We start from the raw sequence: 14,334 nt of genomic DNA, 5'->3' as shown, positions 1-14,334 counted from the left end.
GGATCTACTTGCAGTTAAATAAAGAAGTGAGCTGATCATACCTTGATATTTTGTTTGATCAATGGACTTACCTTTTTCATCATTGTTTAGCTTAATGGATGTGCTCATAGGTGTTCTAGTTATTTTTGAGTCATACATACCAAACTTTTTGAGTAGTTCTTTTGTGTACTTAGCTTGGTTGATAAAAATTCATTCCTTACATTGTTTGATTTGAAGCCCAAGGAAATAATTTAGCTCTCTCATCATGCTCATCTCAAACTCACTTTGCATACACTTAGCAAATTCCTTACACAAGGTTTTATTAGTAGCACCAAATATAATGTCATCCACATATATTTGCACAATAAGTAAATCACCATTTTTAATTTTAACAAAAAGTGTTGTGTCAATCGTTCCTCTAGAAAAATTATTTTCAATCAAAAATTTACTTAATCGTTCATACCATGCACGAGGTGCTTGTTTCAAACCATATAGAGCTTTTGATAGTTTAAAAACATGATTTGGAAAAGCATGATCTTCAAAACCTGGGGGTTGTTTAATATAAACTTCCTCATTTATAAAACCACTAAGAAATGCACTTTTTACATCCATTTGATAAAGTTTGAAATCTCTAAAACATGCAAATGCAAGTAACATGCGAATGGCTTCTAATCTAGCAACCAGAGCAAAAGTTTTATTGAAATAAATACCTTCTTTTTGATTGTAGCCTCGTGCAACAAGTCTAGCCTTGTTTCTTATAATTGTGCCGGATTCACTAAGCTGGTTTCAAAAGATCCATTTGGTACCGATAATGGTATGATCTTTAGGTTTAGGCACAAGTTCCCACACTTTATTTCTTCTCAAATTGGTTAAGCCCTTCATGCATAATTATCATCCAATGTTCATCGAATTCGGTTTCTTGAAAGTTTTTAGGCTCAATCTGTGAAAGAAAAGTCAAGTTACTACAAATATTTCTAAATGAAGAGCGAGTTTCAATACCTTTTGTAGGGTCACCTAGGATTAAATCCTTAAGGTGATTATGAACAAACTTCCATTCTCTTGGAAAATCATCATTGTTTCCTCCTTCTTCTTGAGGTGGGAGAATAGGTTGTTTAATCTCTTTGTTCAACATACATGGTTGGTTCTATTCTTTGTAAATACTTTAATCTTCCACATTTGGTTCCAAATCTATATTATCACTAACAATTTGCTTTTGAGCAGAGATGTTAGTTTCATCAAATGCCACATGTATAGATTCTTCCACAACAAGAGTTCTTTTATTAAAAACACGATAAGCTTTGCTAGTTAAGGAATATCCAAGAAAAATTGCTTCATCAAATTTTGAATCAAATTTACCTAAGTTATCCTTACCATTATTATGCACAAAACATTTACAACCAAAAACATGCAAGTGACTAATATTGGGCTTTTTATCATGCCAAAGTTCATAAGGAGTCTTTTTGAGAATAGGTCTAATTAATGCACGATTTAAAATATAGCATGCGGTGTGAACGGCTTTGGCCCAAAAATATTTAGGAAGATTATTTTTGCAAATCATTGTTCTACTCATATCTTCTAAAGTTCTATTCTTCCTTTCTACTACACCATTTTGTTGAGGGGTTCTAGGTGCTGAAAAATTATGTCCAATACCATGCTCATCACAAAACAATTCAAATTTCTCTTTTTCAAGTTCTCTACCATGGTCAGTTCGAATATTAGTAATAAGAAAGGCTTTTTCATTTTCAATTCTACGACAGAGTTTTGCGAAAGAATAAAAGGTTTTATCTTTGTGTGTTAAAAACATAACCTATGTAAATCTTGAATAATCATCAACAATAACAAGATAATAAAGTTTACCACTTAGACTAGATGTCCTTGAGGGACCAAATAAATTCATATACAATAGTTGTAAAGGTCTAGTTGTGGAAATATGAGATTTTGATTTAAATGATGTTTTAGTTTGTTTTTCTTGTTGACAAGCACTACAAAGATGATCTTTTTCAATTTAATTTTTGGAAGTTCAATGACCAAATCCTTTCTCAAAAGTTTAGCAATTAAATCCATATGAGCATGACTAAGTCTTCTATGCCATAACCAACTATTTTCATTATTAACATATAAACATTTAACATCATTAGCATAGAGATCATTAAGATGAAAAATATAAACATTATCATGGCGATTACCAACGAATAAAGCTTTATGATCATTTGTGCTTTCAATTGTGCAATGTGATCTATCAAAAATAACTCGATTACCTTTATCACATAATTAACTAATACTAAGTAGGTTATGCTTAAGTCTATCAACAAGTAAAACATTTTCAATAGCAGGGTTAGAAGAAATACCGATGCTACCAATACCGATGATTTTTCCTTTCTTATTGTCTGCAAAAGTAACAAAGCCTCCATCTTTGGATGACAGTGTAGTAAAGAATAAATTATCTCCAGTCATGTGTCTACAACATCCACTATCAAGGTACCACTTCCCTTCTTTAGGACTTAAAACAAACCTACAAGATGACAATCAAGTATTGGTTTTTTGTACCCATAGTTTCTTGGGTCCTTCTTGGTTAGTTTTGTTTAATAATCCAAATCTTTTTAATCCCCATGTTCATATTCTTTTTGAATGGACAATAAGATATATAATGGCATTTCTTTCTACAATAACGACAAGTAATATGAGGGTGTGTCATGAGAGGTGCATTTTCAAAAATTGTATTGAGATTCTTTTATTTCTTAATAGGGTCATATCTAATATCCGCTTTATCAAAAACATATCTTTGATTTCCAAGAAGCATGTTGAGATTATCTCTACCTTTTACAAAATTTTCAAGTGTTTTTGTTAAATCATCAACATTGTTTTTTAAAGTAGTTTTCTCATTAGAGATAGTATCAAAATCATTTTTCAAAATAATTTTTTCTTTCTTTAATTCTTCTACATTAATAGATAAAGATGCAACAGATTTCTTCAACACATTATTTTTGGCACAAACTTTTCTAAATTCATTTGATAGTTCATGGAATGCACTTTCAAGTTCTTCATAAAGAGTAGTTACCTCATCTTGAGTAGAGTCTTCATCTTCAAGAGCCATGAGACATAAGTTGGCTATTTCATTTTCAATTTCATTACTTGAGCTTTCATCTTCACTTTCTTTCCAAGCCGTTTCTTTTGTAGTTTTTTCCATGATTCTTCAATTTTGGACAATCCATCTTCATATGTTCAGGATTTTTGTACTCATGGCAAATAATAGGCTCTTTCTTGTTATCTTTGTTGTACTCTTTCTTGAAAGGTATTCTTCCTCCATAATTGTTTTTCTTGAAGTGTTTTTTGAGATTTCTACTAAACATGGCATAGCTTTCATCCTCACTAGAGTTTTTATGTTCTTCTTCATTTGATGAGGCTTTGAATGCAATTCCACTTTTCTTTTTGTTTTCAACATCCTCATGTCCTTTCATGGTGGTCTCATGAGTCATAAGGGAACCCATAAGCTCATCCAATCCAAGTGTGGAGAGATTTTTGGCTTCTATAATGGCCGTGACCTTTGCTTCCCAATTCTTTGGTAAACATCTAAGAATTTTTCTTACCAACTCACTGTTAGTATAAGTTTTGCCAAGAGATTTCAAAGAGTTTACAATTTCAATAAATCTAGTAAACATAATTGAAATAGATTCATCAGAGTTCATTTTAAACAATTCATAACAAGGAACAAGCATATCAATACGAGATTCCTTCACTTGGTTTGTACCTTCATACGTTACCTCAAGTTTGTCCCAAATTTCTTTTGCCGAATCACAACTTGAAATTCTATTATACTCCTTAGAGTCTAATCCACAAACAAGGGTGAGTTTGGCTTTAGCATTGGCTTGCAATAATTTATGATCTTTCTCATCACATTCATCTTCAGTTTTAGGTACACTAATATTGTCTACTAATTTGGTAGGAATTTTTGGACCTTTGGTGATAATAATCCACATGGCATAATCAGTGGCTTGTAGGTATAGGGTCATCTTATTCTTCCAATGACTATAGTTGTTTCCGTCAAACAATGGTGGCCTATTTGTAGCTTGTCCTTCAGCTAAGGTTGTCGTGGGTCGAAACTCCTAGATGGTTAAATCTAAAACAAGAGTCTAGACTCTGATACCAATTGTTACCCAAAAAACAACCTAAGAGGGGGGTGGGTTAGGTTTTTACAATTAAAATTAATAATACCCTAATAAAAATTATAACTAGCACAATAGATAAATATAATTAATGAAATAAAAATAATTAAAACAAGTGTCTTAACAATTATGTCAGTTAATGATTTTAGCACAGTAAAAATGTAAAATATAGCTATGGCAATTTAAAATAAAATAAAAAGATAAGGGAGAGAAAGGCAAACAAATTTATAGTGGTTCGGCTTCAACTCGGCCTACGTCCACTCCTCAAGTTTCACTTGAAATTTTTCACTATCTTCTAGCTTCACAGGAGTGCTAGCAACCTCTTTACAAATGGAGCAATCCTCCACGGATTTTACACAGACTTCACAAGTCCAAACCCTTGTAAATCTTAGGTGATTCACAATCACTCTGAAGATTTCAAGAACACAGTATTTGCAACACTTTTACAAGATGAAATGGTATTTTTGCTTTCAAAGAAAGCTTACAATAAATATCTCTTAAAGATAGATATATAAAATGAAGTTTTGATTTTTCTGTAAATCTCACACAGGAAAGATGAGCTTAAAGCTATAAGGCTCAGTGTATAATTTCTGAGAATAGATGCGAATGATTATAGATCAAAGAATATTTTCAGGTTTTTTGTAACTTGTTTACATTAGAGGCTTTGGTATATATAATGAAAATTATAGCCGTTTATAGCCGTTGTATTCATTTGAATTTATAGCCGTTTATAGTCGTTGTACTTCCATACCAATTTGAATATCTTCCGCTCCATCATTACAAATTTGAATATCTTCTACTTGAACCTTTTGAACCTTTTGGCCTTTTGAACCTTTATAGCCGTTTATAGCCGTTGTACTTCCATCATTACTAATTTGAATATCTTCCACTTGAACCTTTTGAACCTTTTAGCCTGCTGCTGTGCTAGGCTGTTTGAACCTTTGTTTTGAGCTGTTTAAACTCCTGATTTAATCAAATATTAAATACATTCTAACAACATTTAGGATAAAGGTTTAGGTGAGAAAAAGTGGGACAAAATAAATTTTGATTCTATTTTTCTTTTTCAAAGAAATTAAAATATAATCATCAAAATAAATTTTGGATTTTATTTTTCTCTTTCAAATAAATTAAAACGTAATTGAATAAATCATCAAAATAAATAAGTCTAACACATGAGTTGTGTATACTCTGAATCAACTACATTGAATGGAATACGATTATAGAGTATAAACTTGGACACTGTCCGTCCCAATCTCTCTCTTAACTTCTGTAAATTCATTGTAGAGATTTTTCGTTGCTTTGTACTCTTGCTCTTTTGGAGTTCTACATCCATTGCCCTCAACCTTGCTTCAGGAGCATTGGGCTTAATCCAATTACGTCCACTCTCACCAGTTTCACGTACGGATTGTGATCGACGAAAAACATTAGCAATACCTGACCTTTTTGGCATTTTGTGACCACTACCCCCTGCACCAGAACTACCACCTGCATCGTATTGTGATCCATGACCTGCAACACCTCGTCTAAATTGTTGCCTTTCCTCCCATTATTGTTGTGAACGAATACTTGCTTGTCTAGCCCTAGTCATCTTTGGATCAAAGTCAGAGTTAGAGTCATCATCTTGAAGATCTATAAAATCTCCCCTTTCATCCTCATCATAGAGATCATCTCCCCTAATATGTGCTTCCAATTCAGTTTTTCTCTTTTGTTTGTCTGCTTTACTCATTTTCTTATTTTGTAAATGTTTCATCATTTCTTGCATCACGTCTCTACTAACATTAGGACAAGAATGCACTTGCCCCGTTTGATGTGCTAAATGTTGTTTGAAACGCGTAATCCCACATTTAATGTGATGTCCACAAAATTTGCAAATAATATGATGCCTAGTGTCTTCAACTTGAGTTCCAAATTTCCAACCAGTATCATCACTTGGGGGTTCATCATTGGCACCCTTTTGTCGTGGCATTTTTGAATTTGAATTCTGTATCATTGATACATTTTTTTAATTTATTTTAAATGTTTACAAAATTATTTTTCAGCAAAACTTGAACTAACTAAATAAACAATATTTACATTTATTAAATGAAATGATTGTAAAAAAAATGCAACCACTATTTATACATTTAGTTTTTATATGCTAATGTAATCATATAAAAATTTAAAAATAAATTATAAAGATTTTTTTTTTGAACTATTGACTTTTTTTTTTTAAAACAAAAGAAAATTTAGCCATAAAAATTGTTGGCACAACACATTACAATTTAACATTAAAAACATATTTAAAATTAATTACTAAATAAAATAATTATAAAAAAATGCGACCACAATTTATACATTTGGATTTCACATGCTAATGTAATCATATAAAAATTAAAAAATAAATTATAAAGATATTTTAAAAAAAAGAAAATTTTGTCATAAAAATTGTTGTCACAACAAATTTCATCATTAAAAAAAAAAATTTGTTGTCACAACACATTACAATAACAAAATAAAAAAATATTTAAAATTAAATGTTAAATGAAATGATTATAAAAAAAATTCAACCATTATTTATACATTTGGATTTTACATGCTAATGTAATTAGGAATAAAGACATTTTTCATGGCATTGTTTGAGCTATTGTTTTTATTTTTATTTTTTTATTTTATAGAAAGACATTTTTTTTAAAAAAAAAATTTGTGCCATCAAAATTGTTGTCACAACACATTACAATAAAAAAACTTAAAAAAAAAAATTTCAAATTAAATACTAAATAAAATAGTTATAAGAAAAATACAACCACTATTTATACATTCGATTTTACATGCTAATGTAATCATATAAAAATTAAAAAATGAATTATAAAAGAATTTTTTTTGAGTTATTGCTTTTTTTTTTAAAAAAAAGCAATTTTTAAAATAAAATTGTGCCTTTAACAGTGTTGTAATAACAAAATAAAAAATATTAATAATTAAATATTAAATGAAATGATTATAAAAAAAATGCAACCACTATTTATACATTTGGAGTTTACATACTAATATAATCATATAAAAATTAAAAAATAAATTACAAAGAATTTTTTTGGAGGTATTGGTTTTTTTTTCTTTTAAAAAGATATTTAAAAAAAAATAGTGACTTCAACATTGTTGTCACAACACATTACAATAACAAAATAAAAAATATTTTTAATTAAATATTAAATGAAATGGTTATAAAAAAAAATGCAGCCACTATTTATACATTTGGAGTTTACATGCTAATATAATCATATAAAAATTTAAAAATAAATTATACATAATTTTTTTTTAGGTATTGATTTTTTTTTTCTTTTAAAAAGATATTTAAAAAAAATAGTGACTTCAACATTGTTGTCACAACACATTACAATAACAAAATAAAAAATATTTATAATTAACTATTAAATTAAATGATTATAAAAAAAAATGCAACTACTATTTATACATTTCGAGTGTACATGCTAATGTAATCATATAAAAATTTTTTAAAAAAATTATAAAGAAAAAAATTCATACATAGTTATTTTTTGGGCTTCAATCACTTGAGTATTTGTTATCTTTTTGAATAACCTGCAAGAAAAAAAAATTCAATAAAAACTGACATATATAAAATGTATTAATATAATTATAGGTGTTATGATTTTTAGATATTATAAAAAAAATCAATTACTAATTATTATATATAAAATACTAAAAATAAGTGCATAGCTCCATATATATATTTAAATTAAAATTACTACAAAATTTAAAGCCTGAGATCATTGTTTAAAAAAAATAAAATAAAATAAAATTTGCCAGTTGGAGACCACAAAGAAAAACAAATGCTATAGCCTATGTATCTTCCCAAGGTCAACAAATGATATATACATCTTATCTTCCAGCTGAACAAACAAAAATTGATAAAAAAAAAAAAAAAAAGGCAACAGATCATACTATGGACTTACTTTGTCTTCAACACAAAGGGGCAGCCGGAGAGTCACTGGGTTCAACACAGAACAGAGGCAGCCTTGAACATTAAACACAGGTTCATCTCTTCCCTCTTCCCTCTTCTCTCTTCTCTCTCTCTATTTCTCACTCATTCGTATTTCAAATCTGAAAATTTGTGGATGGCCGATACACCTATGGAATCTTACTTCAAAGTGGTTCATGGGCTGTAAAGACAAAAGAAAAAGCTCAATTATAATAAAGGTATGTACCGTGTGTAACGTGACTTTTCTTTTGTTTTTTTTGTTTTTTTTTTGAAAAGAATCAGCTATGGAATCTCATCTTCAGCCTTTTCTTTTGTTTTTTTTTTTTTTTTGAAAATTTGTGGATGGCCGATACACCTATGGAATCTCATCTTCAGCCTTTTCTTTTGTTTTTTTTTTTTTTTTTGAAAAGAATTAGCTAAAAAACCCTGTAACGTGCGTAACGGGCTGTTACGGCCGTTACAGCACCGTTACGACTGCTACGACGACCGTAACGGCCGATACACTTGTGAATTTCAATCACACCACAAAATCAGGGATAACGCGTGGTGCTTACCGCCGAAACCGATACATAACGGCTGAAACCATTACGTAACACCGCATTTTTAAACCTTGCTTGGAGGGAATTCAATATTTCGTTTTCCCTCCATAAACTTAGAATTCAAATTTTTGGCTTGGTTCCCACATAAAAATCTTGAGCATGAGTATGCTCTCCTCTACTATAAATAGAGGAAGGACTTTCCATATTCCTTCAAGTCTCCATTAGAGATCTTCTTTTGAAAATATCCATAAGATGAGGCTTCTAGTTCTTTTGATATATATATATATATATATAGAAAGAAAGAAGAAAGAAATAGCAAACATTTTTATACCGTTTGAATAAAATAGTAAAAGATTTCAAATTTGAATCCTAACTGAAATTTGGTTTATGGATGTCAGACAAGTTTAACATTTGAGTTCTAGATAATGTTTATAAGAAATGATATGTTCCTTCTTTGTTGGTGCTTGTTCGAGTTCCATAAAAGGAACTCTCCTCAATAGCCCATGAGTATTGGTTTTTCCCTTCTCTGTTTCTATTTTTTATTGCCTAGGTTAAGGTGAATACAACCTTAGTACTGTTTTCTGAAATAAGGCATTCTATCCTAGAGATATAATTTCCAAGAGACCTTTTTGTATAATAAAGGGGAAAATGCTATCTTAAAGAAAGCATCCTGGATATGCCTCGCCTTTGAGTGTTATGTTTTTCTTCTTTAACAAATCTGAGTTCTCTTTCGTACACAATTTATCTTTCCTACAACATTACATCTAGTCCCATTTTGCCCCTAACCTTTTAATTATTTCAGTCAACTCTCCAAATTTTTAATCAAGTCGCAATTGGACTCATTTGTATAATGTCGCTCTAAAAACTAACGAAAAACAGAGTCAAGATCCTCTAGAATGATTTTTTTAGAGTGATTGTAGAATGATAAAGTTGGACTTTGAGAGTTAGAAGGTGAATTATTATTATACCCTCAACTTTGGCAGAATTAAATCTCAGTCATCATATGTTTATGCATCTTACAACTAAAAAGAAAAATAGCATAACTTCAATTTTCTAGGTCATAACTAAAAAAAAGAAAAAATATCATAGCTGAACAAACAACTCATGAGTTTTAAAGAAGAAAATTGTTCTGGTGCTGTGGGATGTATTTTCTGAAATACCAACACGTGGCATGGTGACGCCGACGTGTCAACTGAAGTGCCACGTGTCCTGGTTGTGACACCAAGGTTATCTCGTCGAGGCCAAGGTTATCTTTGAAGATATCGGAATCCGAGATAAATGGATAAAAGATAAGGGACAGGAGTCCTAGAGTAAAGAGAAGACTTTGCTAAGATAAGGATAAAGCCCTTAAAGAGTTTATCTTTATCTCTTGAGGAATCCAAAGTAAGCATTGAATTGGAGTCCATAGAAGTCAGGCTTCTAGTAGGACTTGGATTGAGTAAACTATAAAAGAGAGGCACCCCCATGGGTCTAAGGTACGCAATTTATGTTTTGAGCAATACGTTTAGTACTTGATTATCTTTGAGAGATATACTAACTTGATCGTCGGAGTGCCCCGGGTGGAAGAACCACCGCCGGAGCCTTTTCTTTCTGTGACAGGTTAGCTAAAGCCATCTATTCTGCCAATGCTCTCCAACTGATTACTAAACGGGCAGTGTGGTCAGATTTTCACCCACACAATTTGGTGCCATCTGTGGGAAGCTTAGAAGAATAGATGGCCAGTAACGGACAGAGGGAAAACATTGGGGGCGACACTTCTGCTGGGAGTGGCAGACCAATTGACCTTGACGTTGAAGGAGACAACCACAATACAGAAAATCATGACCAGGGCCACGGAGAGAAAGACGTCGGCCAGGAGGGCAACGCTTCAAAGAGGACAGACCAAAGCAAGTATTATAACGAAGATAACCTTCAGGTATGGAGGGATAGATGCCTACGGAGGGATGAGGAAGTAAAAGACTTGGCAAACAAGTTGGCAGACCTACAGTCAGTGGTCAACTTCATGATGCAAAACAATGTCATGCAGCCACCATACCCGCTACAGGATACGCCAATGCTAGCAACTAACACCCAGAAAGGAGGAAGAAGAACAATCCCCGAAGTCCCTCAGCACACCAAGAGCGGAAGGCACTCTCACCGACCTTCCGGGGAAGGCGGACGAGAGGAGCCGAGACGAGAGGAGTCCCAAAGAACGTATCACATGAAGGATCCAGAGCCCAAAGAACATCGGCATGTTCAAGGGCATGCGCTTTGCTTTGACACAACACATGGAGAGAGATCAAAACGAGCCCACCACGAGGCCGAAAGTAGTGTGCTGAAGAGATTGAAATCCAGAGACAGCCGAGCTCTAGGAAGGAGTAAAGAAGACTTGAGAGATTACCTCAAGAGGAGGCAACAGAATGCTGAAGCCGAGGAAACTTCCCCGGTTAAGCCGAGGACACTATTCTCGGTGGAACTGGATAAATTTCAAGCACCAAAGCGATTCAGTATGCCTAGGTTCCAAATATATGATGGTAAGACAGATCCCAACTTCCACGTCGAGCTATACCTGAATTCGATGGCATTATATAGTGGGAACGAACCATTGCTCTGCAAAGTGTTCCCCTCGTCCTTTAGAGAAATTGCATCCGATTGGTTCCATAAACTACCGAAGGGAAGCATAAAGACGTGGGAAGGCCTGGCCGAGATGTTTATGGCCAGGTTTGTGACAAACAAACTACAGCCCTTAAGGGTCGACGCCCTGATGGCTTTAAGAATCACCAAGGAAGAAGGCCTTAGGGCCTACGCGAAGAGATACTACGAGGTGTTCAATCGAATACCCGAATGCAACCAAGAAGTGGCAGTCGTGTCTTTCAAGAACGGCCTGAAAGATGACTGCCTACTACAGAAGTCTTTGGCAAAAACATTGCCAAAAAGCATGGAAGAACTCATGGCGAGAATAAAGAAATACGCCAGAGCCGAGGAGGATACGTCGGGAAATAAAGAAACAAAACAGGAGAAAGGAACCGGCTCGCCGAAGTAAAGCCGAGGCAACAATGGACCAACCAAACAAGAAGCGGAATTGAGGGGTAAACAAGCAGTAACAACTATATTCTGAGTCCCGATCCACAAAGTCTTGGATCAAATACGAAACCAACCCTATTTCAGAGCTCCAGCAAGAGCACCAGGGGAATTCATGGGAAGAAACGTTGGCAGGCGTTGTGCTTACCACAATGAAGAAGGGCACCCAACTCAGGGTTGTAGAACCCTAAAAGTACACTTAGAAGACTTGGTAAGGCAAGGCCATCTGAGGGACCTTGTTGATGAGGCCAGGACAAGAGAAGAACAGGCAAGATTGCCTCAAGCACCTGCAGCTCCGCCTCTCCCAGCACAACAACCACAGGCAAGAGGACCACGGGTGGTTAATGTAATTCACTCAAAGGTGAACGAAAGCGACATTCGGGGAGAAACCCAAAGAGTAAAACACCTGCAGCACGTGAACTAGGTCAGACATAAAAGACCTCGGCCTGAAGAGTGCCAAGGACCGATGATAGCCTTCACTAAAGCTGACCTAGATATGGTCCAGCATCCGCATAATGATGCCTTGGTAGTATCCCTCCAGGTTAGGGAGTGCCAAGTGAAAAGCATCCTAATAGATCAAGGCAGCTCTTGTGACATCATGTACATTAGATGTTACAAGGAGCTGGGCCTTCACCCAGACGACATGGAGCAATCGAATGGCCCAATGGTCGGCTTCAATGGAACGCCGATGTGGCCACTGGGCGCAACAAGCTTGGAAGTACAAGCTGGCACTAAGAAGATCAGGACAGAATTCATGGTGATTGACACACTTAGAAGATCAGGACAGAATTCATGGTGATTGACACACCTTCATCATATAACATCATTTTGGAAAGACCATGGTTGCATGCAATGGGGGCAGTTCCCTCAACATTGCATCAACTACTGCGGTTCCCAACAGAGCATGGGATTGAAGAAGTCAAAGGAGATCAACTGTAGGCAAAAAGTTGCTCCATGGCAGTAATGAAGTCTACTTGCAGCGTTCAAGAGCCAAAAGAGGCAGAAATTGAAGATGAGGACATGGAGGTACTAGAAGACATCGGCAAAGAACCAGCCGAGAAGAGCGAAGAGACACTAAAGAAAATCCTCGTCCAGGAGGGCGACGAAGAGTGCTTTTTTCTTCTCGGCTCAGGCTTAGCTGAAGAAGAGGAAAGAGAACTGGAAGATTTTTTGAGAGCAAACATAGAGGTGTTCGCCTGGACACCTTACAAAATGCTTGGCATTGACCCCAAGGTCACTTGCCACAGACTGAATGTCGACAGATCGGCAAAACCTGTGATTCAATGAGCCAAAAGACCGACGTTAATGCACGTCGAAGCAGTAGAAAAAGAAGTGGACAGACTTCGGGAGGCCAGGGCCATCCGAGAAGTTCATTACCCGACATGGCTATCCAACACAGTAGTGGTAAAAAAGAAGAACGGTAAATGACGGGTCTGCGTAGATTTTACAAGCCTGAACAAAGCTTGTCCCAAAGACAGCTTTCCTCTACCCAAGATTGACCAGCTAGTAGATGCTACTTCAGGGCATGAACGGATGAGTTTTCTGGATGCATACAGGGGGTACCACCAGATTGCCATGTACCCTCCTAACGAGGAGAAGACCGCGCTCATCACCCCTAAAGGCCTGTACTGTTACAAGGTAATGCCTTTTGGGTTGAAAAACACAGGAGCAACTTACCAAAGGTTAGTAACAAAGATGTTCAAGAACCTGATTGGTAAAACGGTAGAAGTCTACATCGATGACATGGTCGTGAAGACCAAGGAATCTAAGGGTCATCTTGCCGACCTAAAAGATGTCTTTGATATACTCAAAACATACCGGCTCCGACTCAACGCATCAAAGTGCGCGTTTGGAGTTAGATCAGGTAAGTTTTTAGGGTATCTGGTAACAAGAAAGGACATTGAGGCCAGCCCGGACCAAATCAAGGCCATTGTAGAGCTGAAGAGCCCGACGTCGGCAAAACAGGTTTAGATGCTTACTGGAAAGGCCGCAGCCCTAAACAGACTCATCAGCAGAAGCTCAGATAAGTCCAGACCCTTCTTCAACCTGGTGAAAAAAGCCACAGACTTTCTGTGGACAGAAGAATGCGAAGCCGCTTTGACCGACCTGAAGAAGTACTTGACCATAACTCCGGTTCTTTCCAATCCAGAACCAGGGGAAGAACTGTTTTTGTACTTGGCAGTTTCAGAACACGCAGTCAGTGCAGTACTAATCCGAGAAGAAAAAGGGGAGCAAAAGGCTATTTAATATGTAAGCAAAACCTTGGCCAACGCAGAAACAAGGTATCTACCACTGGAGAAATTAATGCTAGCCCTAGTAATGGCTTCAAAGAAGTTGAACCACTACTTTCAGGCGCACAAGATTGTGGTCCTAACAGAGTACCCACTGAAGTCCTTGTTGCAACAAGGAGACTTAACAGGAAGAATAGCAAGATGGGCAGTTGCCTTGGGCCAGTATGACCTGGAGCTCAGGCCCAGAACAGCAATAAAGGGCCAAGTTTTGGCCGACTTCGTAGTAGAATTCACGCCTGAAACCATCGAACATCGGGCTTCGTTGAGCCATGATGAGCATTGTCCCAGCAAGCAAGGAAAATCACAGCCAAAGGCAAAAGAGCAAAGGA

This window comes from Camellia sinensis, chromosome 1 (genome assembly GCF_055761805.1).
Source record: "Camellia sinensis isolate YWXY chromosome 1, ASM5576180v1, whole genome shotgun sequence".
Taxonomy (NCBI): Eukaryota; Viridiplantae; Streptophyta; class Magnoliopsida; order Ericales; family Theaceae; genus Camellia; species Camellia sinensis.
The sequence above is the reverse complement of the archived record's forward strand: the minus strand, read 5'-3'. Positions refer to the sequence as shown.